General features: G+C 46.5%; 4 non-coding genes and 2 pseudogenes across 4 annotated transcripts; all 6 read left to right on the top strand.

Annotated features, from left to right (window-relative positions):
- Positions 1-5,084: 5,084 nt before the first annotated feature.
- On the top strand, positions 5,085-5,266 carry LOC143499850 (U2 spliceosomal RNA; annotated as a pseudogene).
- Positions 5,267-5,935: 669 nt separating this feature from the next.
- LOC143500100 (U5 spliceosomal RNA) lies at positions 5,936-6,054 on the top strand. The gene has a single exon (XR_013126632.1). It is a non-coding gene; the product is annotated as a U5 spliceosomal RNA (small nuclear RNA).
- Positions 6,055-6,217: 163 nt separating this feature from the next.
- On the top strand, positions 6,218-6,408 carry LOC143499760 (U2 spliceosomal RNA). The gene has a single exon (XR_013126366.1). It is a non-coding gene; the product is annotated as a U2 spliceosomal RNA (small nuclear RNA).
- A 682-nt stretch (positions 6,409-7,090) lies between these two features.
- LOC143500101 (U5 spliceosomal RNA) lies at positions 7,091-7,209 on the top strand. The gene has a single exon (XR_013126633.1). It is a non-coding gene; the product is annotated as a U5 spliceosomal RNA (small nuclear RNA).
- Positions 7,210-13,048: 5,839 nt separating this feature from the next.
- LOC143499869 (U2 spliceosomal RNA) lies at positions 13,049-13,225 on the top strand (annotated as a pseudogene).
- Positions 13,226-13,894: 669 nt separating this feature from the next.
- LOC143500102 (U5 spliceosomal RNA) lies at positions 13,895-14,013 on the top strand. Its single transcript, XR_013126634.1, has one exon. It is a non-coding gene; the product is annotated as a U5 spliceosomal RNA (small nuclear RNA).
- Positions 14,014-14,125: the final 112 nt, after the last annotated feature.

Here is a 14,125-nt window from a genome sequence, read left to right on the forward strand (position 1 = left end):
ATATGAAACGGTTAAAGACCAGTTCTCCATGTTCACAGTGGAAAAGCTTTCTGATAATTCACACAAAGTGGTGATTGTTAGAATGTTCAATGAAACTGTGACTGGAGAAGACATTAGGACATGGCTGGCCAGATTTTGCACGGTAAAAAGCCCACCTATGAAAGTGGTAGACGAGGACGGTGTATGGACAGGCTCTTGGAGAGTCCCCATACAACAGTGGGAAGACCCAGAAGGATATCTGGGTCTTAGACATCTACCCTCTATGATAGTGTTGGGTGAAAACCGGGGCTACATTTTTTATCAGGGGATGCCAAAACTGTGCCGAAAATGTGGTCGTATGGGACATTTAGCCGAGGCATGCCAGGAAGTTGTGTGTAAAAAGTGTAGAGAAATTGGGCACTCCTTCGAGGAGTGCCCAAATGGGAGATTGTGTAATCTGTGTGGAGCCAATAACCATCTGTTTAGAGATTGTCCCAGGTCCTATGCAAACAAAATGAAGGCAGCCAAGATGGCCGCCGACATGAAGGAGAAAATGGCCGCCTGGCAGCATGGTCAGAAGGCAAGGCAGCAGGAGGAAGAAGAAGGGGCGGGGCCAAGTGGAATGGCGGGAAAATCAACCAACCAGCAGGCCCCCGCCCCCAGCCAGGAGACCGAGGCAAAGGACCGGGATCAGGAAGAGGAAAAGGGAGAGAAGGAGGGACAAACAAGTGGAAAGGAAGAGACAGGAGTTGGAAAAGACAAGGAATGTGTAATGGAGACGGTGCTAGAAGAGAAAGAAGGGGTAAGTACACAAACAGGGAAGAGGCCGGCAGGGTCTCCTCTGGTGGACATGGTGGAGAAGAAACATCGAATGGAGCAAGACGCAACCGGGTCCTCAGAGGGGAACAGGACGTGGCCAGAAGGGTCACCAAATGGGGTATCTTTCCTAGAAATAAGGTTAAGAACACCCACACCCAAAATTGTACCACCGGAGGATTCCATAATTGAGGACACACCACCTTTCTCACCTCTCTCCCCCTTCCCCTTCCCCTCTCCACCTCCCCCTACCCCACCCCCACCCCCCCTCCCCGGGGGGCAGGAAGAGACAGAGGAGGAGGTGTCCATGGTTTAAATTTTTTAAGATTTAAGAAAAATTAAGATGCAAAGTAATATAAGAATGTTTGTACATCTCCCTTTTAAATATATGCTCATGTCTCTCACAATCGCCACCATAAATGTGAGAAGTGTGAAGGCACCCCTAAGAGCACAGAGTATTTTAACATTTTTAGAAACTGTAAATGCTGATGTGATTTTATTACAAGAGTGTGCGATCCCCTTCCGGAAATCTTACAGAGAGTGGGAGCAGCGTTGGGCTGCGGGTCCCTCCCTCTGGAGTGGGTCGCACTACAATAAGGCTGATGGTGTCGCTATTTTAATCAGAAACTCCAGGATTGTGGTGAAGGGCTGCACCGTGGTGAGGGATGGGCGGGCCCTTTTAGCTAATTTGCATTTTTTAGGGAGGGATTTTAAGGTTTTAAATGTGTATGGTTTTAATGAAAAAGAAGAGAGGTTTGAATTGTTTGGGGATTTGCAGCCCCACATGCTGGGGAGGGCTCCTTTAATAGTGGGCGGGGATTTTAACTGTGTTTTAACTAGTAAAGACAGAAAAAACGTGGGAGATGGTTTTAAATTAGATAAAACGTCTGGGAGGTTGACCAACCTGAAAGTGGATTTTAAATTAGTTGACTGTTACCGGACCATGCATCCACAGGAGGAGGGCTTCACCTGGTCGAGTGGTGATGGTTCCCGGGCCTCCAGAATTGACTACATTTTTACACGTGACTGCCCGCCATCAGATGCTAGATTGATCCCCATGTTTTTTTCAGACCACGCCTTACTGTCTTGCACCCTTTCTTTCCCCACAGATGTGACGATAGGGGGAGGGCTGTGGAAGCTAAACTGCTCCCTGTTGCTGGAAGAGGAAGTAAGAGAAGAATACAGGGAGCAGTACAAGCTCTGGCAGTCCCTCCAAGACTTGTACAGTACACGAGCACAATGGTGGGAGATGGTGAAGGGGAGGACCAAGACTTTTTTTAGAAGGGTGGGAAGTTTTAAAAAGAAGAAACAGGAAAGACGCATGTTGGGGCTGCAAAAACGGCTGCAGAGGTATTTTAATCTGGTAAATCATGGGTATGATTTTAAAGAGGAAATAAAGAAAGTAAAGGAAGAGATGATGCTTTTAACAGAGGAGATGAGCAAAAAGTATATAATGACTTGTAAAGAACAGGAATTGGAAGAAGGGGAAAAGTGTACACGGTACTTTTTTAAGAAAACTATGGCACGGGGTGGTGGGATGACTGAAGTGAAAGATGGGAATAAAAAACAGGATACAAACCATGGGATTATGGGGGTGGTAGAAAGGTTTTATGAAGATTTATATGGTGAAAAACAAACACACAACGCAACAATGGAAGAAGTGACAAATTTTTTGGAAAATACAATAAAAGATGGTGAAATTTTAATTACAGATTTTACGACAGAAGAGCTACAAAATGTTTTAAAAGGTTTTAAAACAGGGAAGTCCCCGGGAGAGGATGGGCTCCCCGTGGAGTTTTATAGAACCTTTTGGGACATTTTAGTAGGGGACCTTTTATGTATTTTTACAGACTTCCAGACTTGTGACGTTTTACCTGACAGTTTTAGGTCAGGGATAGTGACTCTGCTGCACAAAAAAGGAGAAAAATCAGAGATCAGAAATTGGAGACCTATCACACTTTTAAACGTTGATTGTAAGCTTTTTAGCAGAATTTTAGCAAGACGAATGTCATTGGTTTTAGAAGACGTGATTCACCCAGATCAAGCTTGCGCAGTGCCGGGGCGGAGGATCACGGACAACTTGATCCTGATCCGTGACTCCATCTGTTATGTGAGAGACAGAAACATTCGGTTATTAGCACTAAATTTAGATTTCGAAAAAGCTTTTGATCGGGTCTCACACCAGTACCTGTTTCAGGTACTGCAAAAGATGGGGTTCCCGGGGAGGTTTATAGCATGGGTGGGCCTGTTGTATAACGACATCAATAGCAGAATTTTGGTAAATGGGCACCTCTCCAAGGCGATTACTATTCGCTCAGGAGTACGGCAGGGTTGCCCCTTACCCCCGCTCCTGTTCGTCACATGCATAGAACCACTGGCGCAAATCTTGAGAAGGGACCAATGGATCAATGGACTGACTTTGCCAGGGGGACTGACGGTGATATGTTCATTATATATGGACGACGTGACAGTTTTATGCACAGACATGGTGTCGGCCCAGAGGACCCTAGAGGTAACAGAATGGTTTGGGGGGGCCTCTGGAGCCAAACTGAACCGAGACAAGACGGAGGCACAGCTCTTTGGACCATGGACGAACGTACCAACTGTTTTAGGGGTAAATTTTAAAGAAACCAATATCAGGATTTTAGGGGTGAAATTTGACCGGGCAGGAGGAGGGAGTGGAAACTGGATAACAACCTTAGGGAAAGTTAGACAGAGACTTGGACTATGGGGACTAAGACAATTGACTTTGGAAGGGAAAATTTTAGTAATAAAAGCAGTGATTTTACCTTTGCTTTTATTACTGTGCTCTGTTTTTAGTCCCCCAAGGCGCTTTCTTTTAGGTTTGGATCGGGCGATCTTTTACTTCCTGTGGGGGTCCAAGTGGGAGCGCCTGAGAAGAGAGACAGTAAAGAAGAGACCTGAAAATGGAGGGAAGGGGCTCCCAGACCCCCACCTGTTTTTAGGCAGCAAATTTACAGCAGCACACATAGCACATGCGACATCCCCATCCAGGACCAAGACGGCCATCATGGCTCGGTTCTGGATGGGGTCTTATTTGCAAACCATAGGCATTTTAAAACCAGACCTGAGAACGCCAGTATCTTTTAAACTGCCACACGAGTACCTTTTTATTAAGAAATTCTTAAAAAAGTATGATTTGGAGAAATGCACAGTACAAGAAATGACAAATGCTAAAACCCTGGTCTCCCTTGTTCAGGATCGTGAGGAGGTGAGCAGAGTGGTGGGGATGACGACGGAGGAGGCTCGGAGAGTGTGGGCGAATGCGGCCCACCCGGCCCTCCGGAACAAACAGAAGGACCTTACCTGGATGGTGGCCCATGAAGTCTTCCCGGTCCGGGCGGTGATGCACTCCCGGGGCATGGGGGCAACGGCAGTGTGCCCACGGCCAGGCTGCGGCCAGCCTGAGACCGTGCGGCACGTCCTTTGGGAGTGCAGCGTGGCCAGGGACCTGTGGGCCGCGATCGGCCCCCTGGAATGCCCAAGCCTGCCAGCAGGGGAGGTCCACCCGCAAAGTTACCGGTTAGCGGTGAACGGGGTGGGCCAGGGTGTGGAAAAGTTACCATCCAAAGAATTCAAGGCACTCTGGCTCACCCTTACAAGCGTGACGGCCGCACTGTGGACCTCCCGCAACCTGCTGGTGGGGAAGCGCGTCACGGTGCCCCTCCACGCTATGAAAAGGATGGTAACAACAACGCTGCAGGTGGCGCCGGGCGTCGCCATTTGGAGGAGGGGGCCGAGGTCACACGCAGGGAGGTCCCTGCCACCACCGACCGGGGCTCCCGCCGACGTTTCCTGAGGGGACAAGGATGCCTGAAAGGAGACAGCGGGCACAGGGGAGGACTTCCTCTGGAGACGCACAGGAAGGGGCCTCGACGGAGGGCGGGAGGAGCCGCAGATGCACGCACCCCACCTCCCGGCTGGCTTCATCCCTGCCTTCCTCTCTCTTCGGGGTCCTGGGCAGGGGGGAACAGGGTTGTAATGCATATGAAAAGGACAATGCAAAATGTACTAATTATGAGGTTAAAAGGTTTTTATAATATTAAACTGTTCTGGACTTTTAAGCATTTTAAGATGCTTCTATATTAAAAACCTTTTAATGTACTATTGCAATAAATGTATAAATGTGGCCTTTTAAAAATGATGAAGTTTGTATGAATGGTTTTAAAATGTATGTTTGCAATGTTTTTTATCCATGCTTTTATCCAATATGTATGCTGTCTTTTTAAAAATATAAGTGACTTTGTATTTATTGGTGAAATGTATCAATAAACTTTGTCAAAAAAAAAAAAAAAAATCTGTTCTTATCAGTTTAATATCTGATACGTCCTCTATATGAGGACTTCATATTAAATGGATTTTTAGAACAGGGAGGCGAAACAGGGGCTTGCCCCGTTCGCCCCACGCATCGACCTGGTATTGCAGTACCTCCAGGAACGGTGCACCTTCCTAAACGTGTGGAAAAGAAAGAGTTTGTTGCTGGTTGTATGGTATGATCAGCCTGTTTATTTTAATGAATTTGTAATATGTGTGTGTGTGTGTGTGTGTGTGTGTGTGTGTGTGTGTGTGTGTGTGTGTGTGTGTGTGTGTATGTATATATATATATATATATATATATATATATATATATATATATAATATTATAAAACTTTATTTTTACATTTGTTGGTTGATTTGTCTGTCTGTCTGTCTCTGTCTGTCTGTCTGTGTGAATAAATAAAACAAAGCAGCCAAAAGCGCTCACTCCTTTAAAAAAAACCAGAATAAGTAAGAATGAAGGGGAGTGAGTGGTCTCTGTCTCTCTCACTGCCTTGTCAGCTGGTCACAAATGCAGTGCGAGCGGAGGCCACTCCCCTTTCGGCGGTTTGCAGTTTTCCCTCCGTTTTTGTTCTTTTTTTTTTTTTTTTTTTTTTTTTTTTTTTGAGATTGTTACTGTTTTTTCCCCTCCTCTCTCTCTCTCTCTCTCCATTATAGCCTGCCAGCCCTGCCTGCCTGCCTGCCTGCCTGCCTGCCTGATGTTGCCAACAAGCCACAGCCCCGCAGGCTCCTCCCTTGTTACCGCGAACAAACGAGCTAGGCTTTAGGTTGGCGTAGCGGGACGCCTGAGCCTACATGGCTATAGCTCGGGTTTCTCTTCATTCACGCACAAATCTTTCGCCTTTTACTAAAGATTTCCGTGGAGGGGAACGTCAAAGAGTCAAATTGATTTTTTGGAGCGCTCTGCCTCCGGGCAGGGCCGCAACAATCTGTACAATGAGAATGTGTATAAACGTAGGGGTGGGCGTGGCACGAAGGGAAGGGTGAGCGTACGTACGGCTGGAAGGAAGGAAGGGCGCTGTCTCCGCGGAGGGGAGGCCTGTGCCGGCGAGGCCGGCGCCCAGGCCAGCGCCCATTTCAGGTTATCGCTTCTCGGCCTTTTGGCTAAGATCAAGTGTAGTATCTGTTCTTATCAGTTTAATATCTGATACGTCCTCTATATGAGGACTTCATATTAAATGGATTTTTAGAACAGGGAGGCGAAACAGGGGCTTGCCCCGTTCGCCCCACGCATCGACCTGGTATTGCAGTACCTCCAGGAACGGTGCACCTTCCTAAACGTGTGGAAAAGAAAGAGTTTGTTGCTGGTTGTATGGTATGATCAGCCTGTTTATTTTAATGAATTTGTAATATGTGTGTGTGTGTGTGTGTGTGTGTGTGTGTGTGTGTGTGTGTGTGTGTGTGTGTGTGTGTGTGTGTATGTATATATATATATATATATATATATATATATATATATATATATATATATATAATATTATAAAACTTTATTTTTACATTTGTTGGTTGATTTGTCTGTCTGTCTGTCTCTGTCTGTCTGTCTGTGTGAATAAATAAAACAAAGCAGCCAAAAGCGCTCACTCCTTTAAAAAAAACCAGAATAAGTAAGAATGAAGGGGAGTGAGTGGTCTCTGTCTCTCTCACTGCCTTGTCAGCTGGTCACAAATGCAGTGCGAGCGGAGGCCACTCCCCTTTCGGCGGTTTGCAGTTTTCCCTCCGTTTTTGTTCTTTTTTTTTTTTTTTTTTTTTTTTTTTTTTTTGAGATTGTTACTGTTTTTTCCCCTCCTCTCTCTCTCTCTCTCTCCATTATAGCCTGCCAGCCCTGCCTGCCTGCCTGCCTGCCTGCCTGCCTGATGTTGCCAACAAGCCACAGCCCCGCAGGCTCCTCCCTTGTTACCGCGAACAAACGAGCTAGGCTTTAGGTTGGCGTAGCGGGACGCCTGAGCCTACATGGCTATAGCTCGGGTTTCTCTTCATTCACGCACAAATCTTTCGCCTTTTACTAAAGATTTCCGTGGAGGGGAACGTCAAAGAGTCAAATTGATTTTTTGGAGCGCTCTGCCTCCGGGCAGGGCCGCAACAATCTGTACAATGAGAATGTGTATAAACGTAGGGGTGGGCGTGGCACGAAGGGAAGGGTGAGCGTACGTACGGCTGGAAGGAAGGAAGGGCGCTGTCTCCGCGGAGGGGAGGCCTGTGCCGGCGAGGCCGGCGCCCAGGCCAGCGCCCATTTCAGGTTATCGCTTCTCGGCCTTTTGGCTAAGATCAAGGGGCGGAGACAGCGATCGACCCTTGGGGTTTGAGAACCGGATTACTGGTTACTCAAAGAATCCAGAGGGTTTCCTTTTTCAAATTTCTTGTGTGAAAATTTAACGGTTTTTGCTTTAATTTTGTAGGGTGTTCTTTTTCACAGGTTGTGGTTGGGTGAATTTCCTTTTAAAGACAAGGTAAGTCCTTTTTCTGGGTTTTGGTAGGTTTTATTGGCTTGTGGCATAGGGTTTTTACAAATTTTAAAATTTTAAATCCTTTTAAGTTTTAAAGTTTTAAAATTTTAAAATTGACAGAGTCTGTTAGTCCATTAAAAAGTTAAAAAGCTGTGGGTGCCTCCACCATGTCGGCCGCTCGGCCTGGCGTGAGGAGGCACCACAGTGTGCGGTTTTATTTCATGTCAGATAAGGAGGGCAAGCTGCTTCATATGTCTCGGCTTGATTTTTCAAGAAAATTGATACAGGGGGTGTTGGGTTTCAAACCTGAAATGATAAATTGTATCATATCTTTGCCACAAAACAAGGGTTTTGACGTGAGCTTTGGATCTCAGACACTGCTAAATGAGTTTTGGAGAAAATATGAGGGACTACAGGAACATTTTAAAATGTTCAATTTAGAAAAATTGTCAGACCATACTAGGAAGGTAGTAATTGTAAAGATGTTTAATGAAATTGTAAGTGGACAGGACATTTGTCAATGGTTGTGTAGGTACTGCTATGTAATGGGTGCACCGGTGAAGGTTTTGGATGAGGACAGAATTTGGAACTGTACATGGAGGGTACCGATAAGACAGTGGGAAGATGCCAACGGTTATATGGGTTTGAAGCATTTGCCACAAATGATTGTCTTGGGGGAGAACAGAGGTTACATTCACTATCAGGGGATGCCCAAAACATGCCGCAAGTGTGGTGAAATGGGGCATTTAGCTGAAGCATGTACCCAGAAAGTTTGTGGTAAATGTAGAGAAATAGGGCACTCCTTTCATGAGTGCCCAAATGGCAGAAAGTGCAACCTCTGTGGGGAAAATACTCACCTCTTCAGAGATTGCCCACTCTCCTTTGCCAACAAATTAAAAAGGGCAAAGATGGCGGAAGACAAAATGGAGGAAAACAAAATGGCTGAAAAGCAGCATGGTCAAGAGGTAAATGAGGAGGCCGGGGAAGAAGGGGCGGGGCCAGAGGTTTTGGCGGGAAGGGGAGCCTCTCAGTTTCAGGAGGATGACATCCCTGAAGCTAGGGGGAGCTCACACCCAGAACAGCCGGAGAAAAGCAAGGAAGAAGAAAGGGTGGAGGAAGTTGGGGAAAAAGCTGATCCACCCTCAATGCAGACAGACTCAGAGGTAAGTTCATCGGGTTTGGAGGGAGAATTGGAAGTGTCGTTCCCATGTGCACAGATGACAAAAAGACCGGCAGAGTCTCCTCTAGCGGACAACACAGAGAAAAAGCAGAGACCGGCAGCGGATGAGGATACTCCTTCTCTAGAGAGATCCGACCCCTGCTGGCCAGGCAGTTCACCAAACGAGGTATCTTTTCTACACCTCCCACCAAGAGGAGGAGCATCGACTCCCAACCGAACTGAGGTAGAAGACTTTCCAGTCCTAGACTTCTTTCACCCTGGCAGAAGGAAAATGGAAGTGGTTTTAGGAATGGATTTAGACTAGTTTTAATGGATTTTATTGTGTTGAAATGTTTCTAGTTCCGTTTGCTTTTAGGTCAGCCAAGAATGTTGTGGTTTTACCTCCTTTTAAACGTGCTCATGTCTCTCACGATCGCCACCATTAATGTGAGGAGTGTGAGAGCACCTTTGAGAGCACAGAGCATTCTGACTTTTTTAGGAACAGTGACAGCCGATATCATTTTATTACAAGAATGTGCAATCCCCTTCCTGAGATCATACAGAGACTGGGAGCAGCGCTGGGCTGCGGGTCCCTCTCTCTGGAGTGGGTCGCACTACAACAAGTCAGATGGTGTTGCTATTTTAATAAATAACCCTAGACTTGTGGTGAAGGACTGCACTGTGGTGAGTGATGGGCGGGCCATTTTAGCTAATTTGCATTTTTTAGGGAGGGATTTTAAAGTCTTAAATGTGTATGGTTTTAATGAAAAAGAGGAAAGATATGGTTTGCTGGAGGATTTGCAGCCCCACATGCTGGGGAGGGATCCGATAGTAGTGGGTGGGGATTTTAATTGTGTTTTAACTAAGAAAGACAGGAGGAATGTGGGAGAGAGTTTTAAACTAGACAAAACATCGGGAAGATTGGCAAATCTGATAACTGATTTTAATTTAGTGGACTGTTACAGGACCATGCATCCACGGGAGGAGGGCTTCACCTGGTCGAGTGGTGATGGTTCCCGGGCCTCCAGAATTGACTACATCCTCACACGTGACTGCCCACCATCAGATGCTAGATTGATCCCCATGTTTTTCTCAGACCACGCCTTACTGTCTTGCACCCTTTCTTTCCCCACAGATGTGACGATAGGGGGAGGGCTGTGGAAGCTGAACTGCTCCCTGCTGCAGGATGAAGGGGTGAGAGACGAATACAGGGAGCAGTACAGACTTTGGCAGTCCCTCCAAGACCTGTACGATTCACGTGCACAGTGGTGGGAGATGGTAAAGGGAAGGACCAAGACGTTTTTTAAAAGGGTGGGAACTTTTAAAAAGAAAAAACAGAAAAGGCGCATGATGGGGCTGCAAAGAAGGTTACAGAGGTATTTTAATCTGGTAAACCAAGGGTTTGATTTTAATGAGGAAATAAAACAGGTAAGAGAAGAAATGAGACTTTTAATGGAGGAGGTAAGCAAAAGACATATAATGACTTGTAAAGAACAGGAACTAGAAGAGGGGGAAAAATGTACAAGATATTTTTTTAAGAAAACAGTGGCGCGGGGAGGAGGGGTTACTAAATTACAAGATGGAGACAAAATAATGAATACAAATCATGGGATCATGGGGGTGGTAGAAAGGTTTTATGAAGATTTATATGGTGAAAAGAAAACACACAAAACAACAATGGAAGAAGTGACCAATTTATTGGAAAATAAAATTAAAGATGATGAACTTTTAACTACAGATTTTACGACAGAGGAACTACAAAATGTTTTAAAAGGTTTTAAAACAGGGAAGTCCCCGGGAGAGGATGGGCTCCCCGTGGAGTTTTACAAAACCTTTTGGGACATTTTAGTAGGGGACCTTTTATGTATTTTTACAGACTTCCAGACTTGTGACGTTTTACCCGACAGTTTTAGGTCAGGGATAGTGACTCTGCTGCACAAAAAAGGGGAAAAATCAGAGATCAGCAATTGGAGACCTATCACACTTTTAAACGTCGATTGTAAGCTTTTTAGCAGAATTTTAGCAAGACGAATGTCATTGGTTTTAGAAGACGTGATTCACCCAGATCAAGCTTGCGCAGTGCCGGGGCGGAGGATCACGGACAACTTGATCCTGATCCGTGACTCCATCTGTTATGTGAGAGACAGAAACATTCGGTTATTAGCATTAAATTTAGATTTCGAAAAAGCTTTTGATCGGGTCTCACACCAGTACCTGTTTCAGGTACTGCAAAAGATGGGGTTCCCCGGGAGGTTCATAGCATGGGTGGGCCTGTTGTACAACGACATCAATAGCAGAATTTTGGTAAATGGGCACCTCTCCAAGGCGATCACTATTCGCTCAGGAGTACGGCAGGGTTGTCCCTTATCCCCGCTCCTGTTCGTCACATGCATGGAACCACTGGCGCAAATCTTGAGAAGGGACCAATGGATCAATGGACTGACTCTGCCAGGGGGACTGACGGTGAAATGTTCATTATACATGGACGACGTGACAGTTTTATGCACAGACATGGTGTCGGCCCAGAGGACCCTAGAGGTAACAGAATGGTTTGGGAGGGCCTCTGGAGCCAAACTGAACCGAAACAAGACTGAGGCACAGCTCTTTGGACCATGGACGAACGTACCAACTGTTTTAGGGGTAAATTTTAAAGAAACAAACATCAGGATTTTAGGGGTGAAATTTGACCGGGCAGGAGGAGGGAGCGGAAATTGGACAACAACCTTAGGGAAAGTTAGACAGAGACTTGGACTGTGGGGACTAAGACAATTGACTTTAGAAGGGAAAATTTTAGTGATAAAAGCGGTGATTTTACCTCTGCTTTTATTGCTGTGCTCTGTTTTTAGTCCTCCAAGGAGCTTTCTTTTAGGTTTGGATCGGGCGATCTTCTACTTCCTGTGGGGGTCCAAGTGGGAGCGCCTGAGAAGAGAGACAGTAAAGAAGAGACCGGAAAATGGAGGGAAGGGGCTCCCAGACCCCCACCTGTTTTTAGGCAGCAAATTTACAGCAGCACATATAGAGTATGCAACATCCCCATCCAGGACCAAGACGGCCATTATGGCTCGGTTCTGGATGGGGTCCTATCTGCAAACCATAGGCATTTTAAAACCAGATTTAAGAACGCCAGTATCTTTTAAACTGCCACACGAATACCTTTTTATTAAGAAATTTTTAAAAAAGTATGAGTTGGAAAAATGCACTGTTCAAGAAATGACAAATGCTAAAACCCTGGTCTCCCTTGTTCAGGATCGTGAGGAGGTGAGCAGAGTGGTGGGGATGACGACGGCGGAGGCTCGGAGAGTGTGGGCGAACGCGGCCCACCCGGCCCTCCGGAACAAACAGAAGGACCTTACCTGGATGGTGGCCCATGAAGTCCTCCCGGTCCGGGCGGTGATGCACTCCCGGGGCATGGGGGCAACGGCAGTGTGCCCACGGCCAGGCTGCGGCCAGCCTGAGACCGTGCGGCACGTCCTTTGGGAGTGCAGCGTGGCCAGGGACCTGTGGGCCGCGATCGGCCCCCTGGAATGCCCAAGCCTGCCAGCAGGGGAGGTCCACCCGCAAAGTTACCGGTTAGCGGTGAACGGGGTGGGCCAGGGTGTAGAAAAGTTACCATCAAAAGAATTCGAGGCACTCTGGCTCACCCTTACAAGCGTGACGGCCGCACTGTGGACCTCCCGCAACCTGCTGGTGGGGAAGCGCGTCACGGTGCCCCTCCACGCTATGAAAAAGATGGTAACAACAACGCTGCAGGTGGCGCCGGGCGTCGCCATTTGGAGGAGGGGGCCGAGGTCACACGCAGGGGGGTCCCTGCCACCACCGACCGGGGCTCCCGCCGACGTTTCCTGAGGGGACAGGGATGCCTGAAAGGAGACAGCGGGCTCAGGGGAGGATTTCCTCTGGAGACGCACAGGAAGGGACCTCGACGGAGGGCGGGAGGAGCTGCGGATGCACGCACCTCGGCCTCCCGGCTGGGTTCATCTCTGCCTTCCTCTCTCCTTGTGGTCTTGGACGGGGGGGAGCAGGGTTTGCAATACATCTGAAAAGGACAATACACAAAGTAGTGAATTTGACATTGAAAAGGTTTTATGATATTAAACTGTTTTGGACTTTAAGGGCTTTTAAAATGCTTCTATAATGAAACCTTTTATGTACTATTTTAACAGACGCAAGGATGTGGCTTTTAAAAGAGAAAAGATTGTAAAAATGGTTTTAAAATGCATGAATATTGTGTCTTTTAACCATCTTTTTATCTAATGTGTATGCTGCTTTTAACATAAAAGTGACGTTGTATCTATTGGTGTAAAGTATCAATAAACATTGTCAAAAAAAAAAAAAATCTGTTCTTATCAGTTTAATATCTGATACGTCCTCTATATGAGGACTTCATATTAAATGGATTTTTAGAACAGGGAGGCGAAACAGGGGCTTGCCCCGTTCGCCCCACGCATCGACCTGGTATTGCAGTACCTCCAGGAACGGTGCACCTTCCTAAACGTGTGGAAAAGAAAGAGTTTGTTGCTGGTTGTATGGTATGATCAGCCTGTTTATTTTAATGAATTTGTAATATGTGTGTGTGTGTGTGTGTGTGTGTGTGTGTGTGTGTGTGTGTGTGTGTGTGTGTGTGTGTATGTATATATATATATATATATATATATATATATATATATATATATATAATATTATAAAACTTTATTTTTACATTTGTTGGTTGATTTGTCTGTCTGTCTGTCTCTGTCTGTCTGTCTGTGTGAATAAATAAAACAAAGCAGCCAAAAGCGCTCACTCCTTTAAAAAAAACCAGAATAAGTAAGAATGAAGGGGAGTGAGTGGTCTCTGTCTCTCTCACTGCCTTGTCAGCTGGTCACAAATGCAGTGCGAGCGGAGGCCACTCCCCTTTCGGCGGTTTGCAGTTTTCCCTCCGTTTTTGTTCTTTTTTTTTTTTTTTTTTTTTTTTTTTTTTTGAGATTGTTACTGTTTTTTCCCCTCCTCTCTCTCTCTCTCTCTCCATTATAGCCTGCCAGCCCTGCCTGCCTGCCTGCCTGCCTGCCTGCCTGATGTTGCCAACAAGCCACAGCCCCGCAGGCTCCTCCCTTGTTACCGCGAACAAACGAGCTAGGCTTTAGGTTGGCGTAGCGGGACGCCTGAGCCTACATGGCTATAGCTCGGGTTTCTCTTCATTCACGCACAAATCTTTCGCCTTTTACTAAAGATTTCCGTGGAGGGGAACGTCAAAGAGTCAAATTGATTTTTTGGAGCGCTCTGCCTCCGGGCAGGGCCGCAACAATCTGTACAATGAGAATGTGTATAAACGTAGGGGTGGGCGTGGCACGAAGGGAAGGGTGAGCGTACGTACGGCTGGAAGGAAGGAAGGGCGCTGTCTCCGCGGAGG

Source organism: Brachyhypopomus gauderio, unplaced genomic scaffold, assembly GCF_052324685.1.
Source record: "Brachyhypopomus gauderio isolate BG-103 unplaced genomic scaffold, BGAUD_0.2 sc136, whole genome shotgun sequence".
In the NCBI taxonomy this organism is placed as follows: domain Eukaryota; kingdom Metazoa; phylum Chordata; class Actinopteri; order Gymnotiformes; family Hypopomidae; genus Brachyhypopomus; species Brachyhypopomus gauderio.